Source organism: Pongo abelii, chromosome 14 (genome assembly GCF_028885655.2).
Source record: "Pongo abelii isolate AG06213 chromosome 14, NHGRI_mPonAbe1-v2.0_pri, whole genome shotgun sequence".
Lineage (NCBI taxonomy): Eukaryota > Metazoa > Chordata > Mammalia > Primates > Hominidae > Pongo > Pongo abelii.
In genome coordinates, this window is record NC_071999.2 from 34,678,081 (window position 1) to 34,704,025 (window position 25,945).

General features: G+C 42.6%; 1 long non-coding RNA gene across 1 annotated transcript; it reads left to right on the forward strand.

Moving 5' to 3' along the window:
• Positions 1-309: 309 nt before the first annotated feature.
• On the forward strand, positions 310-25,857 carry LOC129049466 (uncharacterized). Its single transcript, XR_008512566.1, has 3 exons — positions 310-467; positions 7,765-7,873; positions 25,522-25,857. It is a non-coding gene; the product is annotated as an uncharacterized LOC129049466 (long non-coding RNA).
• The last annotated feature ends 88 nt before the right edge of the window (positions 25,858-25,945 follow it).

A 25,945-nucleotide genomic window follows, 5' to 3' on the forward strand; every position in this document is an offset into this window, starting at 1 on the left:
GGCTGGGGCAGAAGAACTGCTCAAACCCAGAAAGCAGAGGTTGCAGTGAGCTGAGATCACACCACTACACTCCAGCCTGGGCAACAGAGCAAGACTCTGCCTTAATCAATCAATAAAAGAGTGAAAAGGGGCACTGTTAACAGCTACACTCAGGCCATGGGCATCACTGGCACATATGGCTCCCCTTCCTATAAATCATAGCTGAATTTGATTCTCTTTAGTTTCTTGTCCTTTTTTGCTGTCTCTCCTCCTGATAAGAACGTGTAGGATCTTGGGTGACAGAAATAAGGTCTGTTTCTTGCACTGCAGAGTGTCCCATTCTACCTCCAATGAATGAAATGTTTTCTTGAGTGCTACTCAAATCGTCATTTGCTTAAAGTAATGCAGATCAGTGAGAAGAGTTTGGATCAGAAGCAGCAAGCTTTGCATCGACGCACTCAAGCTTACCAGCACAAGCCTATCTGTAGGTGGGTGCATATTTTGAACGGGCTTAGCATTTGTTTCTGAGTCAGGCACAAGCTGTGCAATAATATTCTTTTCTGGCTTTCACTCTTGTCTATGATCTTAGAGACCATTCTCAAATATTTACAGCTACAGTTCTTACCTTTTACTTGGGAGCTCGTCTTGGGGATCCCCATAACAGTTTTGGAGAACTGAGACGAGGGACCAAATTTGCATTTGTGGCTCGTGCACCTACCCCATCCGGTAGGGCTAGGCTCTACCTGTCCTGTTGCTTAAAATCCTGGCATTCTTGCAGCTGCGGGTCAGACAACACAAAGCCCCAATTTTAATGTTTATTTTCCTGTTTGGTGTGGATGCCCTGTCCGTCTCTGCAATGCACTCATGAACACATAAGCCAAAAATAGCTACAGTGGGTCATAGGTCAAAGCAATTCATCAAGATAAACTTTCTGAGAAATTTGCTATGAAAATCTTTTGCAATTATGGGATCAGTATAATTATGTCCGATGTTTTCTACCACTCAGGAACAGTTTAATCTCCCTCCCTTGGGAAGAGGGGTCAAGATGACGTGGGTTCAGGTTGTAGGAGGTAGGTGTCCAGGAGTAGGGGCAATATGTGGAGTGAGTGGCAATTACTAGAAAAAAAAAACCCCAAGGCAGTCCCAGGCCAGGGTCAGAATCAACCAGCAGGGCCAGGCCTCCCAGACACGTGAATCTGAGCCAAGGTTTTATGTGTGTGTGTGTGTGTGTGTGTGTAAGAGAAAGCACCAATGCACTGAAGAGAACAAAGCAGATAGAAATAGGATAAAAGTCTGGAGTCACTCCTGACCCCAAATTAGGCCACTTAAGTGCTTTGTTTGTTAAAGTAGCATCCACGGCTTCCGAGATGCATATGTAAGGTGCATATGAAGAAACGAGAGGCATTTTCCAGCTGGTTATTTTTTATGTCATCCCTTGATCAAAGGTAATTCTAGCACTTTGGGAGGCAGAGATGGGAGGATCACTTGAGCCTAAGAGTTTGAGACCAGCCTGGGCTACATAGTGAGACTCCATCTCTACTGAAAATAAAAAAATTAGCTGGGCATGGTGGCACAAGCCTTTAGTCCCAGCTACTCAGGAAGCTGAGGTGGGAGGATCGCCTGACCCCAGGAGTTCGAGGCTGCAGTGAGCCACGATTGGACCACGACTGGGTCCACGATTGGACCCAGACTGTACTCCAGTCTGGGTAACAGAGACCCCATTTCTGAAAAATAAAAATAATAATTTAAAAATAAGGATAGGCCGGGCGTGGTGGCTCACCCCTGTAATCCTAGCACTTTGGGAGGCCGAGGCAGGAGGAACACAAGGTTAGGAGATAGAGACCACCCTGGCTGACACGGTGAAACCCCGTCTCTACTAAAAATGCAAAAAAATTAGCCAGGCGTGGCAGCAGGCACCTGTAGTCCCAGCTACTCGGGAGGCTGAGGCAGGAGAATGGCGTGAACCCAGGAGGCGGAGCTTGCAGTGAGCCGAGATTGAGCCAGTGCACCATGCCCAGGTTGCCAGCCTGGGCGACCGAGCCAGAGTCCATCTTAAAGATAATAATAATAAAAATAAAAAAATAAGGATAACACTGGCCAGATGTGGTGCCTCATGCCTGTAATCCCAACACTTTGGGAGGCTGAGGCTGGCGGATCATCTGAGGTCAGGAGTTCGAGACCAGCCTGGCCAACATGGTGAAACCCTGTCCCTACTAAAAATACAAAAAATTAGCTGGGCATGGTGGCAGGTGCCTGTAAGCCCAGCTACTTGGGAGTCTGAAGCAGGAGAATCACTTGAGCCCGGGAGGCGGAGTTCGCAGTGAGCCGAGATCGTGCCACTGCACTCCAGCCTAGGCAATGAGAGTGAAACTGTCTCAAAAAATAAATAAACAAATAAAGATAACACATAAATAAACAAAGATAAAGATAAAGATAGCAATCAAGTTCTAGGAAGGCCTTCCATAGTATGATTCAAGTAATGTGATGTAGGGATGTAGCTCTTGGTAAAGAGTAGGCTAAGAATAGTTGGGACAAATGGGCATAAAAACTAGCTGAGCATCTCCCATGCCTGGTGAGTGGCAGACCTGCCTAGAGAGGCTTCTGGTGTGCTCCTTCCTGCTGCTCCGTGACCGTGACAGCCTCTGCAGTGTGGAAATCAGCACATTCTTTTTCTTACTCCAAAGGAAAAGACTGGGAATGATCTCACACCAAGACCTAATTGTTCTGCCAAGTCAATCACCCCCGAGGCTCCAAAGCGTTTGCTCCTCCTTGCTGACTTTCGTGGAGCCTCTAATGAGGCCCAGCATGGCCCAGCGTTATGTCCTCTGGGCCTCGTCGTCTGCCTTTCTTGGAACGTGGACTGAGAGCTTGTTTTGGATCCTCACCAATCAGGCCTTCGCTATGGGCAGGAGGTCTCAGTAGACAAGCCGGGTAATTGAACATATGCAAGTTGTTTATTTTGTCCATAAAGCAGTGACCACACTCGCAGAAGAAATTGCCTTGTTAAAAAAAAGATTCTGTTCCTCATCACTCAATGCCTGGCTCTGCCAGCTGCAGGGACTTTCCAGCAATTAAAATAAACAATTCCACATGTGCCCAGTCAACCTTGCAGAAAAAAGGGCAGAAAAAAGGTGTCACAGAATTTGAAATAAAATGTGTTTAACAGCAGCCTGGCTCTCTTGAATTGGAAAGTGGCTTTTCTTGGAGCTGTAAGAGTCTTAACAACTTTAGAACTGGAAGAGAATGCAGTTCATGTGGTCCAGCCTCCATGTTTGATGGCGAAGGAAACTGAGGGCTGGTTTTTCCAGTATTGCAATTGGACTATGGAAGAGCCGAGACTATAAATCTGCACCCAACTATCAGGGCTGTGCCTTCCTGTCCTTTGGAGATGATCAGTAGGAACAATAGGGGGTCAAAGCAAGCTCCAGGAGACAGATATGGCTGTAGATCTGGAATTAGAGGACCCAGTGGAGATCATTACAGGGCAGGGGCCAAATGAGAATGAGAGTGAAGGCCCAGGGGTGGGAGTGGACAGGATATATTCCTGGAACCAGAGAGACTAGCCTGATAAGTTTTGGGGGAAAGTGAGGATTAAAGTTGGATAGTAGAATACATTGATTGGTCAGAGGTAATAATCGCAGGAACCAGGTGCCAGGCTACACAGTTAAAGCAGAAAGGGCTTAGCAGTATACGCTACTTGGACAATGGAAAGAAGAAACAAATACTCTCTAGTCTCTAGGTTAAGCTTCCAAGAATGACTGTTTTTTTTTTTTCTTTCTTTCTTTTTTTTTTGAGATGGAGTTTCGCTCTTGTTGCCCAGGCTGGAATGCAGTGGCGCAGTCTCGGCTCACTGCAACCTCTGACTCCCGGGTTCAAGTGATTCTCTTGTCTCAGCCTCCCAAGTACCTGGGATTACAGGCATGCGCCACCAGCCCAGCTAACTTTTGTATTTTTAGTAGAGACAGGGTTTCACCATGTTGGCTAGGCTGGTCTCCAACTCTTGACCTCAGGCGATCTGCCCAACTTGGCCTCCCAAAGTGCTGGGATTACAGGTGTGAGCCACTGCACCTGGCCAACCAAGAATGACTCTTAACCACACTATAGAAGTGGTCACCAAGAGAGTGGAGAGTTCCGTCATGACCAGGCAGCTGCCACATTAAGAAGCTGTCGCCAGACCAGGAAGCCACTGCCTCCAAACCAGACCTTCTGCCCTCGTTGCAACCCACACCGGCAAAATGGATGCTTCACCCCCAGTTCTCTTCCACATACCTCGGCTTTGAATCAAATTTCACCAAGTGCATCTGACAGTCGGAATCTTCTCACAGCTGGGATTCTAGCTGCAGTAGAGTCAGAAAAATGTAATTTTTAGCTCTCAATTTGGGCGGCTTGTGAAAGGCATGCTGGAAGGGTTTGGAATGGATGCTGAACAAGCCACTCCACAGTATTCACTGCATGTGGAGAGCTTGGAGCCGCAGGACAGGGACCTGTGATCGGGAGATTGGGCTTGCGTGGTCACAAGTAAGGAGTTGCTGATAATTTCTTGGCTAGAAGAGAGTCATGAAGAAAGTGATTTTGAAATGATTTCTCTAAAAATATTATGCAGGCTAGACTTGTCACCAGGAATTCTTGGATAAGGAGGAATGTATAGGAAGTGATTGCATATATATGTAAGAGATAATGAAGGCTTGGAACAGGCTGACAAGAGTAGAGAGGAAGAGGATAATAACTAATAGCAAATTGAGAAGATTTGGTGATTAATGAAATGAGAAATAAAATGAACCATAAACTCCATGAGCAGAGACTATGTCACTTGTCCTTGAACTGCACGTGTCTCTCCCAGTGCATGGCATGTGATACATGCCCAGTGAATGACTAGCAAATCAATGAGAAGGAAAAGTCAAAGATGGCAAGTGATCACTGAAAGAAACATTTTAAAATAACTATTTAAATCATGGAGAGTCGATAGACTTTGCTATTTTCCCCTCTTTGTGACCACCAGCCTGAGAAGTAAATAGAGCACTTTACAAAGAGTCAAAGATTCAAGGGAGAGGCTGGGGATACTGAGGGGCAGAGGAATGGGAGAAATGGGCAAAAGTGAAACACAGAGCTGACCCCCTAGCAGAAAGGAGGGTTCCAGGACTACGCCTAAATTGGGAGAACAATCTGAAGCCCCATGTGGGAATGTTGACATCTGCCATTCCCACCCCACCCCTGCAGCCAGGCAGAGTGATCCCAGGTTCCACACAGCAACACAGCAGCAGAGAGCCGGACGCAGCTTCTCCAACAGGCTGCACATGGACACAGTCAAGCTTTCTGCCTTTTCCTTCTATTTCCCCCACTCCATTTCCTCAAACTCCAGAACATTGGAATTAGACAACTAAAGTGTAGATTTTTAAAAAATCAAAGGACTAGACATAGCTGAAAATCCAAGCACAGTGGCACAGAAGAAAGATTTCCTGTAATCTCAGTGCACGCAAACGAAGACAACAGAAATGTTAAAACAGAGAGGAGAATGGATATGGTACAGAAAAGAAGAGAAACCGACATAAGAACAATCTTGTGTTCCTGAAGCAGAGGACTGAAAAGGGGTGGAGAAGATTTACTCAAAGATATCTACGTGGGCTCTCCCAGGCAGGATTGACTCTGAGATTAAAAGCACACCCGATGTTCTTGGAGATTTTGATACTCCAGGAGGTTCTGTGCCAAAAAACCTCCAGGCATCCAGAAAAACACAAGTCAACTGCAACAGAAATCAACTACAACAGAAACAAATTAGACCAGCCTGAGAACTCTTCACAGCAATCAAAGCCATAAAACAACGGAGTAATGTCAACAAAGTTCCGAAGGGAAGTGTGACCTGAGACTATTGTACCCTGTCAAGGTGCCGTTCAAATGGAAAGGCAACAGGCAGACATCTCCACACAATGTCATGAATCTTCTCGAAAAAATATTTTACGATTAAATGTTGGGAGTTCGAGACCAGCCTGGCCAACATGGCAGAACCCCGTTTCTACTAAAAATACAAAAATTAGCTGGGTGTGGTGGCACATGCCTTTAATCCCAGCTACTCGGGAGGCTGAAACACTAGAATTGTTTGAGCCCGGGAGGTGGAGGTTGCAGGAACCAAGATCGTGCCATTGTCCTCCAGCCTGGGCGACAGAGCGAGACTCTGTCTCAGAAATAAAAAAACAAACAAAAAAAAACAAGCAAAAAAAGTTACCAATTTTAGGTGAATCGTGATTTAAAAACACACAAGAATGACAAGGGAAGCCCTGATAAAAGACTGACAAGTAAGTAGAACCTGTTTAAATATTGAATTAAAACTGAACAATTAGGAGAACACTAATTAAAAAGCACAGTGCAAGTGTTGGAAACCTGGAACTTTTTTTTTTTTTGAGATGGAGTTTCGCACTTGTTGCCCAGGCTGGAGTACAGTGGTGCGATCTCGGCTCACTGCAACCTCCACCTCCCGGGTTCAAGCAATTCTCCTGCCTCAGCCTCCCGAGTAGCTGGGATTACAGGCACCCACCACCACACCTGGCTAGTTTTTGTATTTTTAGTAGAGATGGGGTTTCACCATGTTGGCCAGGCTGGTCTCAAACTCCTGGCCTCAGGTGATCCACCTGCCTCGGCCTCCCAAAGTGCTGGGATTACAGGCGTGAACCACTGCAACCGGCATGGAACATTTTGAAATAATCATGTAACCTACAAAATATGGAGGGGGTTAGGTGGAAGAAGTATTAACATTTTCATCTTTCATAGCGGGGAGTCAGTATTTTCTGAAATTGACATGTAAAGTATAATACAAACAATAATGCCAGTCTCTTCTGTTTCCCTCATAATTACTCTTTTCTTAATCCTAGACAGATCTTTAAGAAATAATCCTCTAGTGGTGAAGACGTTTTTATGTGACAGTCAGTGAGTCCTTTGGTTTCACTTCAGTTTCTTATGTTAAATTTAACTAAAATTAAATACCTAAAAATTGTAAATGGCTGCAATTACATGATCCCAAGTTTTTAAATGTGATTTTGTTTATTAACCATTTCAGCTATCTATATGAAAGAAAAATATTCAGTTAATATTCTTACTTAAGAGTGATGGGCCGAGTGCAGTGGCTCACGCCTGTAATCCCAACACTATGGGAGGCCGAGGTGGGAGGCTCACTTGAGGCCAGAAGTTGGAGACCAACCTGGGCAACATAGGGAGATCCTGTCTCCTAAAATTAAAAAAAAAAAAAAGAGTGATGGGTTTGGGGTAATGTGAAACATTTTCATCTCTTCATGTTTAGGACTGTTTAAATTCCTTATAGTAAGCATTTTTTAAACAAAAATTTATAATTTCTTACAATATAAATACCGAAGGGAAATATGCCAAGGTGACAACCAGAGTTCATTCTGCGTGATGTGAATGTGGATGATACCTATGCAAATGTCTTTGAAAAAAGCCCAAACCTCAAAGTCATTGGCAAATCTTCCAAGGTTCCTTAGTCACATTCTTTGCTTACTTTTCCAGCCTCCCCTTTTTTAATTCCTCCCCATCAAAGTCATGTCTTCCATGCTTTAGCCGTATGGAACTGCTTGTAATTTTCTGGTCAGTTCACCCTCCCCAACTCCAGGCCTTTGCCCTTCTGCTTGCCCCACCCTTCTGCCCCCTCCCTCTGACTCTACACCGTGCTCCTTTTAGGTTCATGCCTACTCGTTTTATTTATTTATTTATTTATTTATTTATTTTTGGTGGAAAAATGCATATAACAAAATTTACCATTTCAACCATTTCTTTTTTAAGGGCTGGGATCTTGCTCTGTCACCCAGGCTGAAGTGCAGTGGTGTGATCATGGCTCACTACAGCTTCGAACTCCTGGGCTCAAGCGATCCTCCTGCCTCAACTCAGACTTGTAAGTATCTGGGACTACAGGCACGCACCACCATGCCTGGCTAATTTTTATTTTTTTGTAGAGACAGGGTCTCTCTATGTTGCCCAGGCGGGTCCCAAACTGCTGGGCTCAAACAATCCTCCTGCCTTGGCCTCCCAAAGTGCTGGAATTATAGGCCTGAGCCACCTCATCCAGCTCCATTTTGACCAGTTTTAAGTGTGTAATTCAAAGGTGTTAAGTACATTCACAATGTTATGCATCCATCACCACTTTGAATTCCCAGAACCTTCTCACCGTTCCAAACTGAAACTCTGTACTCAACAAACAACAACGCCCCATTCTTAGCCCCTGGCAACCACCATTCTACTTTCTGTCTCTGTGAATTTACCTGCTCTTGGGACCTCACATGAGTGGGATCACGCAGTATTTGTCCCTCTATGACTGGCTTATTTTATTTAGCATAATGTTTTCTAGGTTCACGCATTTTATAGCATGTGGCAGAATTTCCTTCCTTGTTAAGGCTAATATTCCATTGTACATGCTACATGTTATATATCCATTTGCATTTTGTATATAATGCTACATTTTATATATCCATTTGCATCTTGTATATGCTACATTTTGTATGTCCTTTGATGAACATTTGGGTCATTTCCACCCTTTGGCTGTTGTGAGCAATGCTGCTATAAACACTAATGCACAAGTCCTACTCATTTGTAAGAATTCCTGTTGAATATCATCTTCTGAAAGCCATTCCTGGTTTCCTTATTTGGGGTTGGGTACCTACCCATTGTGTTCTTGTGATGTCTTGTGTATATACTGTCTGATTTGTTAGGTTATCTTGCAATTGCTGGTTTGTAAGCTCTGCTTGCCATCTTCCCCACTAGACTATGGGCTTCTTGAGAGTAGAGGTCACTTCATGTGACTTGGAATCCTTACTAGCTCACCTAATGCTTAGAACACAGGCAGCAGTCAATACTATAGCAGAAAGGGTTTTACTGTCCAGGCCTGCAACATGTTATAGTAATAGAGCCGGACCTCTGATGTCAGAGGATAGGAATCCCACAGGACAGGCATGGTGGCTCACACCTGTAATGCCAGCACTTTGGGAGATTAAGGCAGAGTTCAAGACCAGCCTGGGCAACATAGACACCCTGTCTGTAAAAAATTTTTTTAAAAAAATTAGCCAGATGTGGTGGAGCATGCCTGTGATCCCAGCCTCCTACCTGGGAGGCTGAGGTGGGAGGATTGCTGGAGCCTGGGAGGTTGAGACTGCAGTGAGCCATGATTGCATCACTGCACGGCAGCCTGGGTGACAGAGCAAGATCCTGTCTCAAAAGAAAAATAAGAATACCTCAGACAAAGCCAGAAAACCAAATAAACAAGGAAGAGTGAGGCAAGGTCTCTGAAGATGTCTTGTTCTTGGGAGCTATCATGGCAGGAGCCCCCACCCACGTTGCTGAATGTTTTACCCTTCATGAGAGTTCTCAGTTGCACAGTGTGTTAGTCAGGGTTCTCCAGAGAAGCAAAACCAACAGGATGTATACATAGAGAGAAAGTGATTTATTACAAAGCATTGGCTCCCACAATTATGGAGGCTGGCAAGTCCCAAGCTCTGCAGCGGGAATTGGCCAGCTGGAGCCCCAGGAGAGCCAGCAGTGCAGTTCCAAATGCTGGCAGGCTTGAGACCCAGACTAACATTTCAGTTCGAGTCCAAAGGCAGGAAAAAGGCAATGTCAGGCAGGAAGAATCCTCTTTATACTGTGGAGAATCAGTCCTTTTGTTCTAGTCTAGCCTTCCACTGATGGGATGAGGCCCACCCACATGGGAAGGACAATCAGTTCTACTGAGTCTACTGATTTCAACACTAACTTCATCCACAAAACTCTAACAGAAACACCCACATGTTTGACCAAACATCTGGGCACCCTGTGGCCTAGTGAAGTCAAACATAAAATTGACCATCACACATAGCTTCTCAAGTCACGCACATGCCTTTTTCTGATCCAACATGAGGATAAAGCAGAAAATCACATTAAGAGGGTGTGAACCCTGAAAATCTGAGACAGGTTTTAGTTAATTTAGAAAGTTTGTTTTGCCAAGGTTGAGGATGCATGGCCATGACACAGCCTCAGGAGGTCCTGATGACATGTACCCAAGGTGGCCAGAGCTCAGTTTGGTTTTCTACATTTTAGGGAGACATGAGACATCAAACAACATATGTAAGATGAACATTGGTTCAGTCTGGAAAGGCGGGACAACTCGAAGCAAGGAGGGGGCTTCCAGGTCATAGGCAGATAAGAGACAAATGGATGCATTCTGATTAGCCACTCCAAAAAAAGCAATCAGATATGTATTTATCTCAATGAGCAGAGGGGTGACTTTGAATAGAATGGGAAACAAATTTGCCCTAAGCAGTTTCTGGCTTGACTCTTCCCTTTAGCTCAGTGGTATTGGGGCCCCAAGATATTTTCCTTTCACAAGGGAAACTAGCCTATGCCCCAGGAGGTAGAGGGAGCTGCCTTTGAAAGCATGGGTCCAGTGAGTCTACACTCATTGCTGTGGGCACAGGCCACCATCAGACTTAGGGGTTGAGGATGAATGAGCACAGCTGACTAGGAAAACACATCTAAAAGTAGGAAACTGGCCGGGCGCGGTAGCTCACGCCTGTAATCCCAACACTTTGGGAGGCCGAGGTGGGTGAATCACTTGAGGTCAGGAGTTTGAGACCAGCCTGGCCAACATGGTGAAACCCCGTCTCTGCTAAAAATACAAAAATTAGCCAGGTGTGGTGGTGGGCGCCTGTAATCCCAGCTACTCGGGAGGCTGAGGCAGGAGAATCACTTGAGCCTGGGATGTGGAGGTTGCAATGGGCTGAGATTGCATCACCGCACTCCTGCCTGGGTGACAGAGCAAGACTTCATCTAAAAAATAAATAAATAAAATAAATAAAAATAGGAAACAAAGTGCCCCAAGACATGATCACTGCCTTGAAATCTTATTTTGAGAAAACTATATTCTAAAGTTGAGTAAGCAAAACTGGAGAAAAATGAGAATAAAGTAAGGCCATGGAATACAAGGAGCCCAGCCTTCTGTATGGAGTCTGGTTTATATACATTTTCTTTCCACAATATTTCCCTAGTCTTGGCATGTAGGCTTTGTCCAAGCCTCTACTCTGTAGGGAATCTTGGCTTAGACAATATGCTAAGGGATGGTCACACTTTAGTTACAACAGGAAAGTGGTTCTTTGGAGAAACTGATGATGGAAGGAGTCTTTGTAATTAAGTACAAGTCCCAAGATCATCCTGACTTGTCAAGGAAAAACATACTAGAAAGGACACGGCAGGGAAGGGATGGGCTGCCTAAAGATGAAAGTAGGAATGTGTATAGGCAGGAAAATAACACTGACAAAGGGAAGAAAGGCAGGAACTAACAGAGAAATTAAGGAGGGATGGAATCAGATTTGGAAAGGTGCTTGGATGTAAACTAATTCATCCTTATGTCCAATACATGACTCTTCTCTCTCCCCCCTACTAGGCAGGGCATTTTTGCTTCCTGACAGCTTCTGCTTGAACACCTCCTGCGATGGAAACTCACTATCAAAAATAGCTCCTTTCCTTTTTGCACAGTGCTGAGCCAAACTGAATCAAATTTTGTCTACTTGCAAATTCTGCCCATTAGCTCTGTTCTGACCACTGCAGCAACTCTCAATAGGTATGATGACTTTTGACATAGTGGCCCTTCAAATATTTGAAGTCCACTTCCTCTGACAGCCCCACCCTGACACCGTTTCTAGATCCTACATGATCCTGCTTGGTCATCTGTGAACATACTTGAGATGTGTCAATAACCTTGAAATGTGGAACCTAGAACTGAACACAACATTGCACGTCATCGATGAAATTGAAGCACAACATTATTGTTTATATCCTGAGACTTACTGTCCTGTTAATAAAGTCTGAGACAGAACTTGCTTTTTGGCAGCCCTTCAACAATGTTGGGTCACACGGAGCCTAAAACCAGTTTTAAATTACTGCTCCATCTTCTGATTGCATCATATATTCCAGGAGCTCTCTGATTATTTGGATTTTATTTCAACACTAAAAAATGTTGAGAACAACATAGCATTATATTAAAAAAAAAAAAAAGGTTCCAAGGAAGGATATTTTTAAAAGGCAAAAGATGGAAAGAAAATGATATCCAATGGAAAGTCATATCTAATGTAGAGTTTAAGAACTGGTAAATATGTGGGCAAATATAAAAGCATTTTCAAAAGTCATCTTTTTTTTTTTCCTTTAAAGATAACTGGCTGTTTAAAACAGTGATTATACGTTCTGAGATTTATAACACACAAAGGCAAAATGTATGGCACAAGAGCACAAAAGACAGATATGGAGAAGTGGAAGTAATCTGCTTTCAGGTCTTGAATTACACGTGAAGTAGTGTGATGTTATTGAAGGTAGACTGTGAAAACTTCAAATGTATATTGTAAGCCCTAGAACAGCCACTAAAAGAAAGGAAATGGTATAGCTATTAAGCCAATCGTAGAATTAGAATTAAAAATACTTTGATATAAGCTTTCCCATTTATAAATTTAAAAAAAGAAAAATACTTGATCTACAAAAGGAACAGATGAGACAATCTTTAGTTTGTGACAACTGGTTTTCACAATGTCAAGACATTAAACTGATATGTCCATAATTACATTAAATGTAAATAGTAAAAAGGCTAGGCGTGGTGGCTCACACCTGTAAACCCAGCACTTTGGGAGGCTGAGGCAGGTGGATTGCTTGAGGCCAGGAATTCGAGACCAGCCTGGACAACCTGGTGAAACCCCATCTTTACTAAAAATATGAAAATTAGCTGGTGTGGTGGTGCATGTCTGTAATCTCAGCTACTCGGGAGGCTGAGGCAGGAGAATTGCTTGAACCTGGGAGGCAGAGGTTGCAGTGAGTCAAGATCGCACCACTGTGCTCCAGCCTGACAGAGCAAGACTGTCTCAAAAAAAAAAAAAAAAAGTAAACAGTAAAAGCACTTCAATTAAAAGGTAGAGATTGAATAGTTCTTGTAAAAATAGTAACCTACTATACACAGTATATAAGAAATACACTTTAAACACACAAATAGGTTAAAAATAAAGCACGAAAAAAGATACAGTATGTAAGCTCAATAGTCATGAGAACACCGAAGGGGTGATGTTGTGACCGCCCAATGGGCTCACCTTGCCCGCTGCCTAGACAGAGCCGATTTATCAAGACAAGGAATTGCGGTGAAGAAAGCGTAATTTATGCAGAGCCGGCTGTGTGGGAGACTGGAGTTTTATTATTATTCAAGTCAGTCTCCCTGAAAACTCAGGGATCAGAGTTTTTAAGGATAATTTGGTGGGTAGGGCCAGTGGGTCGGGAGTGCTGATTGGTTGGCTTGGGGATGAAATCACAGGGAGTCAAAGCTGTCCTCTTGCACTGAGTCAGTTCCTGGATGGGGGCCACAGGACTGGTTGGCAGGTCCAGGCTGGGGACACCCAGTTGTCAGAAATGCAAAAACCTGAAAAGACATCTCAACAGACCAATCTTAGGTTCACAATGGTGATGTTATCTTCAAGAGTAACTGGGGAATTTGCTATCTTATGACCTCCGGAATAATGTCTGGTAATATCGAGAATTCCAGCCCCTCTCATCCTTACTTCATGGCTGGTGGCCTTTTATTTGTTTTGCAAGAACAGTTTCACTTTTGGGAAGAGCTATTATTTAAACCCTAAACTAAGTTCCTTCCCAAGGCTAGTTCGGCCTATACCCAGGAATGGGCAAGGACAGTTTAGAAGTTAGAAGCAAGATGGAGTTGGTTAGGTCTGATCTCTTTCACTGTCATAATTTCCTTAGTTATAATTTTGCAAAGGCAGTTTCAATGTTAGTATCAGGAAAAAATAGAATTTAGGAAAAGTGACATTGAAATAAGAGACGGGGCTCAGACACTGGACCAAATTGAGGACTAGCTAAGACAGGGACAGGGTAGAAACACCTTTCCATCATGCCTACCAGTGTGCCTGTCAGTTTACCGTTCCCATGGCAACACCCGGAACTCACCACTCCTTTCCATGACAATGACTCAGCGAGCGGAAAGTTACAGCTCTTTTTCTAAACATGTCTGCATAATCTGCCCCATCATTTGCATATAATTAAAAATAAATATAAATATGACTATGAAACTGCCTCTAAACTACTACTCTGGACACAATGACTATGGGGTATCCCTCCCTCCCTCCCTGCCTCCCTGCCCTGCTCTGCAAGGAGCAGGCCCCTTTGCTGCTACCACGCACTGCCACTTCAATAAAAGTTGCTGTCTGATACCGCCAGCTCACCATTAAGTTTTTTCCTGGACAAAGCCAAAAACCTTCCCTGACTAAGCCTCAATTTTGGGGCTCACCTGCCCTGCATCATCATCAGAAATGAAGATAAATGTAATGATAAAAGGAACAAAGAGGCAGGGCACCGTGGCTCATGCCTGTAATCCCAGCACTTTGGGAGGCTGAGGCAGGTGGATCACCTGAGGTTGGGAGTTCGAGACCAGACTGACCAACATGGAGAAACCCCGTCTCTACTAAAAAATACAAAATTAGCCAGGTGTGGTGGAGCATGCCTGTAATCCCAGCTACTCAGGAGGCTGAGGCAGGAGAATCGCTTGAACCCGGGAGGCAGAGGTTGCAGTGAGCCGAGATTGCACCATTGCATTCCAGCCTGGGCAACAAAAGTGAAACTCTGTCTCAAAAAAAAAAGGAACAAAGAGATACAGCAATCCTAATTGTGTATGCGCCTAATTACACAGCTTCAAATGCATGAAGCAAAAGCTGGCAAAATAAAAAGGAGAATTAGACAAATCCAGATTTATAGTTGGAAATTTCAACAGTTCTCTCAGTAATAGATAGAACAAACAGACAGAAAATCAGTAAGACCTGAACAACACTATCAACAAGTTTGACCTAATTGAGATTTATAGAAAATAACATTCAATAATAGCAGCATTCACTTTTATCCCGAATATATATCCTATTATAGGGCACATGGAATTTTTACTAGAATAGATCCTGTGCTGGGCCGTGAAGCAAATTTCAGTATACTTAATTAAAATTAGACAGAGAATGTTTTCAGTCTGTAGTGGAATTAATTTGAAAATCGATAATTAAAAGATATCTTTAAAATTCCTACTTGGGGCCTGGCGAAGTGGCTGTAATCCCAGCACTTTGGGAGGCTGAGGCGGGTGGATCACGAGGTCCGGAGATCGAGACCATCCTGGCTAACATGGTGAAACCCCAACTCTACTAAAAATACAAAAAAAAAAAAAAAAAAAAAAAAAAAAATTAGCCGGGCGTGGTGGCGGGCGCCTGTAGTCTCAGCTACTCGGGAGGCTGAGGCAGGAGAATGACGTGAATCCGGGAGGTGGGGCTTGCAGTGAGCCAAGATGGCGCCACTGCACTCCAGCCTGGGAGACAGAGTGAGACTCTGTCTCAAAAAAAAAAAAAAAAAAAAAAGAAAAAAAAAACACAGAATTCCTACTTAGAAAGAAAACACATATTGATAAATAAGCCATGAATAGAAATCACAAGGGAAATTAGAATTTTTTAACTGATTGAAAATGAGAACACACTATAGCAAAGTTTGTGGGATGCAGCCTAAGCAGCACTCAGAAGGAAAAAATTCATCTAAGCTTCTACCTCAAGAAGCTAGGAAAAGTGAGAATGCATTAAGAATAGAAAGAGAAAATAAAATAACAGTGGAGAGCAATGAAATAGAAAATGGATAAGTAATCCAAAACAAAAAACAATGAAAATAAAATGCTGTTTCTTTGAGAGCAATAAAATATATAAACCACCAGCTACACTGAAATAAAAAGAAAGAAAAGACGAAAATTAACCTGTATCGGGAATGAAAAAAGCTGATATTGTTACAGATTCTATGGCATTTAAAGTATAAAAAGTAAAGATTATTAACAATTTTATGTCAATCCGTTTGACACTTGGATGAAATGCACACATTTCTTGAAAGAGACTAATAACCAAAATTGAAACATGACAAAATAGAAAATCTGAACAGCAATGTGTGATAGTGATTACAAGGGTGTAAACATTTGTCAAAAGGCATGGACTCATGCACTTAAAATAGGTGCATTTTATTGTATGTAAATTTTACCTCAATAAAACTGATTTAAAAGATGTAGGTGGCAATAGAAATGTAAGTGGAGAGTATGTACATATGTGCATATGTGTTTGGAGACATGACATGTTTGTTTATATGCTAAGGGAAATGACCTAGTAGAAAGGAAAAAACCTGATATTACATATGAGACAGAGAATTGCTAACTGTCTTTGAGGAGGTAGAGGGAATAGGGTTGGCCTCAGACAGGAGCATGTAAGAGAGGAGTCAGAGCGTATGTTCACACATTCTGGTAGGTTGTACATATAGCAGAGGAAGAAGAAACTTGTGGAGTTTCTCTTCTGCTTTCTTCTATTTACTCTGAATTAGAAAGCAGGATAGGGGAGGGGGTGAGGAGTTGGGGGAAGTGGTGCCACTGTCATCTGGTGAGGTGAGTGTGAAGGGACTAGGAGAAGGTAGCGTAATTGCTGGGTAGCACTAAGAGCTCTCTTGAGGTTGGTGCCACGCAGCGTAGTTTGTGTTTTTCTTCAGTCCTACTTGGCTCCACAGATGCAAGTGTAGAGTAGGTGAAGAGTTGGATTTAATCAGGTTTAGGATTTTGCCAACAAGCGAAGCAGGAGCAGAAGAGAGTTGAGGGTGTGTGTAGCTAAAAGGGTGAAGTGCAGTTCAAAGACAGGCAGAGCAGTGGCTGGCTGCCTCAGGCAAAGGTAGAGTAGTGTTGATGCCAAAGACCTCGAAAACCCGAGGGGGTTGTAGGAGATGTGGGTTCTTGATATCATGCAAAAGAGAATCCAGGAGCAGAACCCAGGTACGAAGCAAAAGTAACATTTGTTGAGATTATTGCTCCATAGACAGAGGAGGGTGACCTCAAAGGAGACGCCTGGGTCTTGGATTGGCAGTTTCATTGATTACATTTAATATATGCAGTTAGGAGAGGGATTATTTATTCATAAGTATTTTGGGGAAGGAGGTGGGTATTTCCAGGAACCCAAGACAGCCTCTTTTGTCACCACGTAGGACTTTTTCTGGTGGTTCCCATGGCAAATATAAACTGTCATGGGTGACAGGGTATGTGTTTATTATGGAAATGCATAACAGTGAGCAAATAATGTCCTTCAAGATCTGCATTCATCCAGACTTTGGTGGCCATCTGGGATCCTGCTGGTTTGAAGTGGTCTCCAGGCTTTTGCTCCTTTTATAGAGTGGTTTTCACAGTTACAGTGTGTCCTCATGCCACACGGGCAGTCACACAATTATGTAGCCCAAATCCCTATGAGGTTCCTATCAATACAGGTATTGGGGTGCTGGGTGGAGTGAGCCGGAGAAGTGGGAGATGGTGGTGGAGAGCAGGAGGTTTGACGTTGAGGTTATGGAGCAGTTGCTCTTATTGGCAATGAAAAGATCTAGAGAATCAAAATGAGGGTGAATTGTTGAGCAGTGGGGAGGGCAGAAGGACACGGTAATGGGAGGATCATCTATGCAGGTTTTGAAATCACCAAGAATTCGAAAGAAGAGGAGTTGATTTAAAAGAAACAGGGTTGAAGAGAGACAGCGACAGGGAACCAAGAGCTACAGTAGAAGGAGGGAGGGGTGGCAGGGGATCCGTGGCTGACTACAAGGAGGAGTGACGGATACCCTTGTCTGATGACATGCGATTCAGATCCGGGGGGTAGGGGAATGGCCCTTCTGGAGCAAGGTGGCTCAAGGCGCACAGGGATGTGGAATTAAAAGACTCAAAGCCTCTCAAGAGACTTTGAAAGAAAAGAAAACTCCAGGGCATTCTCACAGTGAAAAAAGACGGAAGAAACATAACAAATGAAATGCATGATACTTGATTGGGGAAAAACAGAAACAACTTAAAGAGCATTATTGGGACAGTTGGGGAAAATTTAATATTGGCTGTATTTCAGATAATATACTTTGAATCGATGTTCAATTTTCTGAATGTGCACTGAAAAGGAATGTCCTTCGTCTTAGGAAATATATATTTTAGTGTTTAGCGTTCAAGTGTCATGAGATCTGCACTTTGAAAAGACAGTTCTTGCCCCCAAATTCTGTCTCTATTACATCTCTCTCTGTCTGTCCATAGCTATATGGAACAAATGTGGCAAAATGTTAACAAATGCCAAATATATAGATGAAGGGTATATAAGTTTTTATTAAGCTATTTTGACAACTTTTCTATAGGTTTGGAAGTTTTTAAATACAAACTTGTGGAGATTTTTACATTTTACATCCTTCATAGAGTCAAGCATTTGACACTTTCCTTTACAATTTCTGTGATGTGTGGAAATATTTGAAATAGTCTATATGTTCAAAATTAGGCTAATGGTTGAAGTAGAGCAAGCTCAGAGGCAGCCTGGACTACTGTCAGTGGATTCCTAGTGCCTTGTATATTTCCTGGCACATGGTAGGTGCTCATTAAATGTCCTTCTTTTTGCTTTGCTTTTGCTGAGATTTAACTTTATATATCCAGAAATGACATACAATAAACTGTACAAATATTAAGGGTACAGCTTTGATATAGTTTGAATATTTGTCCCTGACCAAATCTCATATTGAATTGTGATCCCCAGTGTTGCAGGTGGGCCTGGTGGGAGGTGTTTGTGTCATGGGGACAGATCCCTCCTGGCTCAGTGCTGCCCTCGAGATAGTGAGTCCACGTGAGAGCTGGTTGTTGAAGTGTGTGGCACCTCCCCTGGTCCACCTCTCTCTCTTGCTACCACTTCACCTTCCACCATGAGTAAAAGCTCCTTGAGGCCTCCCCAAAAGCGAGCAGATCCCAGTACCATGCTTCCTGTAGAGCCTGCAGAATCATAAGCCAATTAAACCTCTTTACAAATTATCCAGTCTCAGGATTTTTTTTCTTTTTTTTGAGATGGAGTCTCACTCCGTTGCCCAGACTGGAGTGCAATGGTGTGATCTCAGCTCATGGCAACCTCCACCTCCCGGGTTCAAGCGATTCTCCTGCCTCAGCTTCCCGAGTAGCTGAGATTACAGGCACCTGCCACCATGCCCGGCTAAGTTTTGTATTTTTAGTAGAGATGGGGTTTCACCATGTTGGCCAGGCTGGTCTCAAACTCCCGACCTCAGGCAATCTGCCCGCCTCGGCCTCCCAAAGTGCTGGGATTACAGGTGTGAGCCACCACTCCTAGCTCAGGTATTTCTTTATAGCTACGCAAGAATGGCCTAATACAAGTTTGATTAGTTTTTACGTGGGGGTATTAATACTCCCACGGGACCACCATCCATTTCAAGATACAGGATATTTTCAGCACCCCAGGAGGTCCTCTCGTTCTCTCTCCTGGTTAATAGCATCCCCCGCAAAAAGTGGCCATTTTTCTGACTTCATCATCATAGGCTAGTTTTGCCTGTTTATGAACTTTATTTAAACGAGCTCATACAGTATATATTATTTTACGTCTGGCTTCTTCCCTTGAAGTGTTTTCATGTAGCAGTAGTGTGTTATTTCGCTTTGTGATATTTCACTGTATGAACACACACCATCATTTAAAAACCCATTGTGTTGTTAATGGATGTTGCATTACTTGTAGTTTCTTAATGAAGTGGCCCTCTTGTGCATGTCTCCAATGGACAGATGCATTCTTCGTGCTGGATATTTATCCTGGGGTAAAATTGTCGCATCAGTGGGTATAAATATACTTTTAGCTTTGGTAGATACTACAAAAGTTTTGTGAAATGATTGTTCAACTTACATTCCACCTAAGAATATCTGAGTATTTCAGTTGCTCTGAATCCTGACACTTGGTATTGTTAGTCCTTTTCATTTTAGCCCTTCTGGCAGGGCTGTAGTGCTATTTCACTTGGTTTTAACATTAAATAGATGAAAATGGCATGCCTATAAAATGGAGTATTATAGAGCTATAAGCAAATGCGTTTTCAAAGGTTTAATATTCTGGGAATATGCTTGTGATACGTAAAGATGAAAATCTCACACAAACTCTGTATACAGTACTCTTTTATTTTTATTTTAATGTATAAATATTAATAAAGAGGACTAGTGGAAATTCACCAAGATATTAAGAGCTGATTTTGGTAGTGGGATTCATTTTTTTCCCCTCATACTTTTCTGTAATCACGAGATTACAGTCCTACAATGGAAAAATATCAATTTTAAAAAACAGAAAAAAATTATAAGGAATATTTTTAAGAATAGTCTTTGCATGAGAAAATGAAACTTCAATGTTCAAAGAATAAATGGGACTTCTCTGGGCTTGTTTTATCATCTGTAAAATGGGCCTATGTCATGACCACATAACAGTGCTTGTCACTAAGTAAACAGTCAATAAATGACAGCCTTAAAATACAGAACACTCCCAGGACGGCAAAGGAGGCAGTGCCCTCAGGGGAGTCAGGGGTTAGAGCAAGAAAGTGAAGGTAACTTTCAGAGAGGAGGTCGAGGGCATATGGCAAGTTTCCAATGGAGCCTGACCTCCAGAGGCCAGTGAAGGGTTTCTGGAATGGGGGTTGGTGTGTGACAGAAAATGGGAATAGAAAAGGGGATGTCCTGGGCCCATAGAGAGACTCCAGTGAGGACGCTGAGAGGTGACGTGGCTGTCTGCGGTTCCTTGTGGTCTCAGAGCAGATGATGATGGTGAGGTTGCGAGAGAGTGCCTGGGGCTTGCCCTCCACTTCTGACAATGAAACTGGGAGAGGAACAGGTTACTCAGAGTGCACGAGTTCCTTTAGAACTCGGAAATATAACTGAAATATAACTTTATCTGGGTCTGGTGACTTGAACCAAGGTAGTTGGGCACCTGCTTCCTGTCTTCATCACTTCAGTTGGTTTCCAGTTTCACATTAACTGTCCTTATTCCCAGCTTTAGAGTGTGCTCCCTTCTAGGGCATCTGCTTCAAGCCATAGGTGTTCAGATTTAATGTGGTTGGTATGAGGCCCAGGCATCAATATTGAAAAGTAAAAAATTATAACTCCCTAAGTGATTCTAATGTACAGCCACACTTGAGAACCATGGGGTGTATCCCTGCTGTTTTTTGTGTGACCGTAACAAACATGTAGGTTTTATTATTTTTCTGTCAACTCTAGCTCATCCCAGGCCTTTCCAACATTATTCTCAGAAGTGTTTGGCACTTATATTTATCCTTGATTTATATATCCAAACTCCCACTTTCTGTTCATGTCTTTTAAAATTATGAGATTGGAGAGCTGACTTGTAGCCACAATGGTCTCTTTAGATACCTCTTTTCCCTTCATCAGAATAATTTGTGACTATACAGCAGATATTTATTTTTCAGAGATCTGTATACACAGAAGCATCTTCATATTTTCTCTCATCTTTTTGTAAGCTTATTTCATAAGGTTTGGAGTAGATGTTGATGCCTAACACTCTCTTCTATGTATATCATTCTTTGAACTGGAAAAAGCTCCAATGAACAGATTACTTCTCCAGAAATACAGAGCATTGGGCTCCACAATGAGCAAAGTCAGCAGCTCCTCCAATGTATAGATTCAATGGTATTCCTATCAAACTACCAATGACATTCTTCCCAGAACCAGAAAAAAAACTATTTTAAAACCCATATGGAACCAAAAAAGAGCCCCAATAGCCAAGGCAATCCTAAGCAAAAAGAACAATGCTGGAGACATCAGAGGCCTCAAGCCACCTGACTTTAAACTATACTACAAGGCTACAGTAACCAAAACAGCATGGTACTGGTATAAAAACAGGCACATAGACCAATGGAACAGAATAGAGAGCCCAGAAATGAGGCCACACTCTATGGCCATCTGATCTCCGACAAACCTGACAAAAACAAGCAGTGGGGAAAGGACTCCCTATTCAATAAATGGTGCTGGGATAACTGGCTAGCCATATGCAGAAAACTGAAGCTGGACCCCTTCCTTACACCACAAAAAATCAACTCAAGACGGAATAAAGACTTAAATATAAAACCCCAAACTATAAAAATCCTGGAAGACAACCTTGGCAATACCATCCTGGACATAGGAATGGGCAAAGATTTCATAAGGAAGACACCACAATCAATCACAACAAAAGCAAAAATTGACAAATGGGATTTAATCAAACTTAAGAGCCTCTGCACAGGAAAAGAAACTATCAACAGAGTAAACAGACAAGCTACAGAATGGGAGAAAAATTTTGTAAACTATGCATCTGACAAAGGTCTCGTATCTAGCATCCATCAGAAACTTAAACAAATTTACAAGAATAAAATAAACAACCCCATTAAAAAATGGGCAAAAGACATGAACACTTTTCAAAAGAGAACATACACGTGGCCAAGCAGCGTATAAAAAAAGCTCATCACTGATCATTAGAGAAATGCAAATCAAAACCACAATGAGATACCATTTCACAACAGTCAGAATGGCTATTATTAAAAGTCAAAAATTGGCTGGGTGTGGTGGCTCTTGCCTGTAATCCCCGCACTTTGGGAGGCTGAAGCTGGTGGATTGCTTGAGCACGAGAGTTTGAGACCAGCCTGGGCAACATGGAGAAACCTCATCCCTATAAATATAAAAAATTAGACAGCCACAAGCCTGTAGCCCCAGCTACTTACGAGGCTAAGGTGGGAGGATCACTTGAGTCCAGGAGGCAGAGGTTGCAGTGAGCCAAGCTCACGCCACTGCACTCCAGCCTGGGCCAGAGTGAGACCCTGTCTCAAAAATAATAAAAGGTAACTAAATAAAAGTAAAAAAATAACACATTCTGGAGAGGTTGTGTAGAAGGGAACACTTATACACTGTTGGTGGGACTGTAAATTAGTTGAACCATTGTGGAAAGTGTGGCGTTTCCTCAAACACCTAAAAACAGAAATACTATTCGACCTAGCAATCCCATTACTGGGTATATATGCAAAGGAATATAAATCGTTGTATCCTAAAGATATATGCATGCATGTGTTCAGTGCAGCACTCTTCCCAACAGAAAAGACATGGAATCAACCTAAATGCCCATCGGTGGTAGACTGGATAAGGAAAATGTGGTACATAGGCAGCATGGAATACTATGCAGCCATGAAAAAAGAATGAGACCATGTCCTTTGCAGGGACAGGGATGGAGCTGGAGATAATTATCCTTAGGAACCTAATGCAGGAACAGAAAACCAAATACTGCATGTTCTTACTTATAAGTAGGAGCTAAATGATAAGAACACATGGACACACACAGGGGAAAACAGACCCCGGGGCCTACCAGGGGGTAGAAGGTGGGAGAGAGAGCATCAGGAAAAATAACTAATGGGTACTAGACTTAATACCTGGGTGATGAAATAATCTGTATAACAAACTCCTGTGACACGAGTTTACCTAAATAACAAACCTGCACATGTGCACCTGAACTTAAAATCTAAAAAAGAATCAGCAGCTCTGCAAGGGCAGGTTTTTTCCTTTCTCCTCTACAGCTTCAATGTGCTGGCTTTGCCCTCAGGTTAGCTCCCTTCTGGGTCCAAATGTGGCTATAGCAGTTTCAGTCACCAAGTTCAGGCAAAATAACGTCCACAGGCAAAAAGAGTCTCTCGCAAGGTCTCCTTGGGAGTGAAGGAACTTTCCCCAGAAACACCCTCAGCAGAGTTCCCTCATGTCTCCTTTGCCAGGATGGAGTCCCACGGCCACTTCTAAAGCAATTACACCAAAGGTAACGGAGCTGGGATAACGTCCTACTTCCCTAAGCCACAAGGAGGGGAAAGCAAAGTTACTCCTCAATATCCCAGCAAGGAAGAAGCAGGGATGCTGGAGAAGCAACCACCAGTGTCTGCTTAGTCTCATCATTACTAACATTTGAGTGCACACCTATGTTCGCTGCAGGCTTCTAACATTTCCTCTAGAATCATTCTTTCCCACTGGGCCAAAATGAATCCCAGAGCAGCAGTTTTGTTACTTCTGGTAACCTAATGGGATGGCATTATCAGCAAGTCAAGAGTTAATCGGACTCTTAGCAAACAAGACACCCAGCAAGGTCTTTTATAGCCCAACTACTGCATCACTACCATGTCTTGTCTCCGTGTTTTCCTGTTGCAGATTCAGAACAGAAATCCATAGCCTTAATCTGATGAAGAAAAGTACAATATAATCCGACAATCATATTTTTGTCTTTTTTCATCATTATTCATACTCATTTACTTTCCCTCTCAGGTCTAAGTTCCTTTTGTGTATTCTTGATATATAGTAGTTTCCCAACTTTATTAGACCCATTTCTTTTGAACAGTGTATTTTTGTACCCTAGTAACAAGTAGCATCTCAGATTTTGACAGTCATGTTTATGTCATTATGTTAACATGTCTAAGCTCTATGTATGACCTGGTACCTCACATATACACATCTGAAGCTGTGTCATTACTGGGTCCCCTATTTTCCTTCTATTCCAGAGCTTATTTCTGAGATGTCTCCACTCATCTTCCTTTTAAATGAACACAGCATCATCCACATTTTCTCTGGCCTTTTCATAAGCTACTTTCATAAAGTTTAGAGTATATGTTGATGCCCAGCAGTTTATTTCCAACATAAGGGCCTTCTGACAGGTTTGCTAGCTTGCATGAGTTCTCAGACAAATCAGTGCTCTAAATATTTATTTTAAAAGAATCCTTACAACCCTCTAAACTATGTGTTAATTTTTATATATGAGAAAACTGAAGCTCAGATATTAAGTAACTTCTTCAAAATCACCCAGAACAAAGCCAGGCTTGACTCCAAAGCCCAGCTATTCTTGTGGTTTTCTGAACTCTGAGGACTGAAGAACAGTGTCAGTCAAAATGTAGATGTGTTAAAATTATCAGACTTAAAAAAAATGCTCCTGAGAAACACTGGGGGAGTGGCACCCTAACGGAACCCAGGTGAGTGATGCCCACGGAAAACCATGCGGTAAGGAAGGACATAAGGAGAAGCAGGTTCCAGCATGCAGGGAAGAAGAAAAACTATCTCGTCTGGCAGACAACTGAGAACTGGCCAACTCCCACGTCTTCCTGTATGTTCCTACAAGAATTCTGAGGGTCCCACTCTGCTACTGCTTGTCCCGGTTCCCCTCCAGGTTCTGCTGCCTCCTTGTATTATTTAACTATAGCAAAGTTTCTCCCACGTCATTGTAAGACTTCCCTTACATCAAATAAGCTTCGAGAACATGTGTAGAAAATAAAAGATACCAAATAATGTTTGAATGTATAATTACTACATTCTAAAACCAGCCAGACTCTTGGCCTAAGACTTCTAACAACAAACCACTTCCAGAGCCATTTTAGAAAATGTGTTTACCCAACTCCTTTTTTATTGGTTGACTCACATGAAAGAGATGGGCATTTCCTTTCCCCAAATGGGAATTTACTATGCCTACTCCATATTTCTTGAAAGCTGTCATTTTGAAAAAGAGGAATATGAAAAATATTAAAAGACAAACATCTGACATCACTGTCGAAGAGTATAAAATAATGTAGTACGTGAAATTGGTTTTCACATTTTAGTACTGGTTTAAACTCTGATATTTAAGAACTAGGTGTTTCTCATTTAGTTCTATCCATGATGTCTTTCAGAAGTCAACCACCTCCTGTGTAAAAGCCTCATAGAAGCCGCTGCCTTCTGAAGAAAACACACCAACTGACAGGGGTCAGGGTAAGCCAGGAGTCACACCCAACCACCACTGCTCACACCCAAGAACCCCACCCTACCCTGGCCACAAAAACTGTGCCTAGACTCCAGCACAGCCTGCAGCTGTGTTTCAGTTATAGCTGTGTTTGTAATTATAGGTCATGTGCCTTCTCCCCCACCCCAGTCACTCCATTTAGCTAACAAGTGACCATATTATAACACAAAAATGGAAAAAAAACCTGGAATGCTCGCAAAAGTTACAAATAAAAACGGTATGAAGGCATATTAAATTTTGGCTGATATTTCTCTTTGATTTTGCTAAACTATAGCAAAGGCTGGCCCAATGTTGATTTTTACTGAAGAGTATCA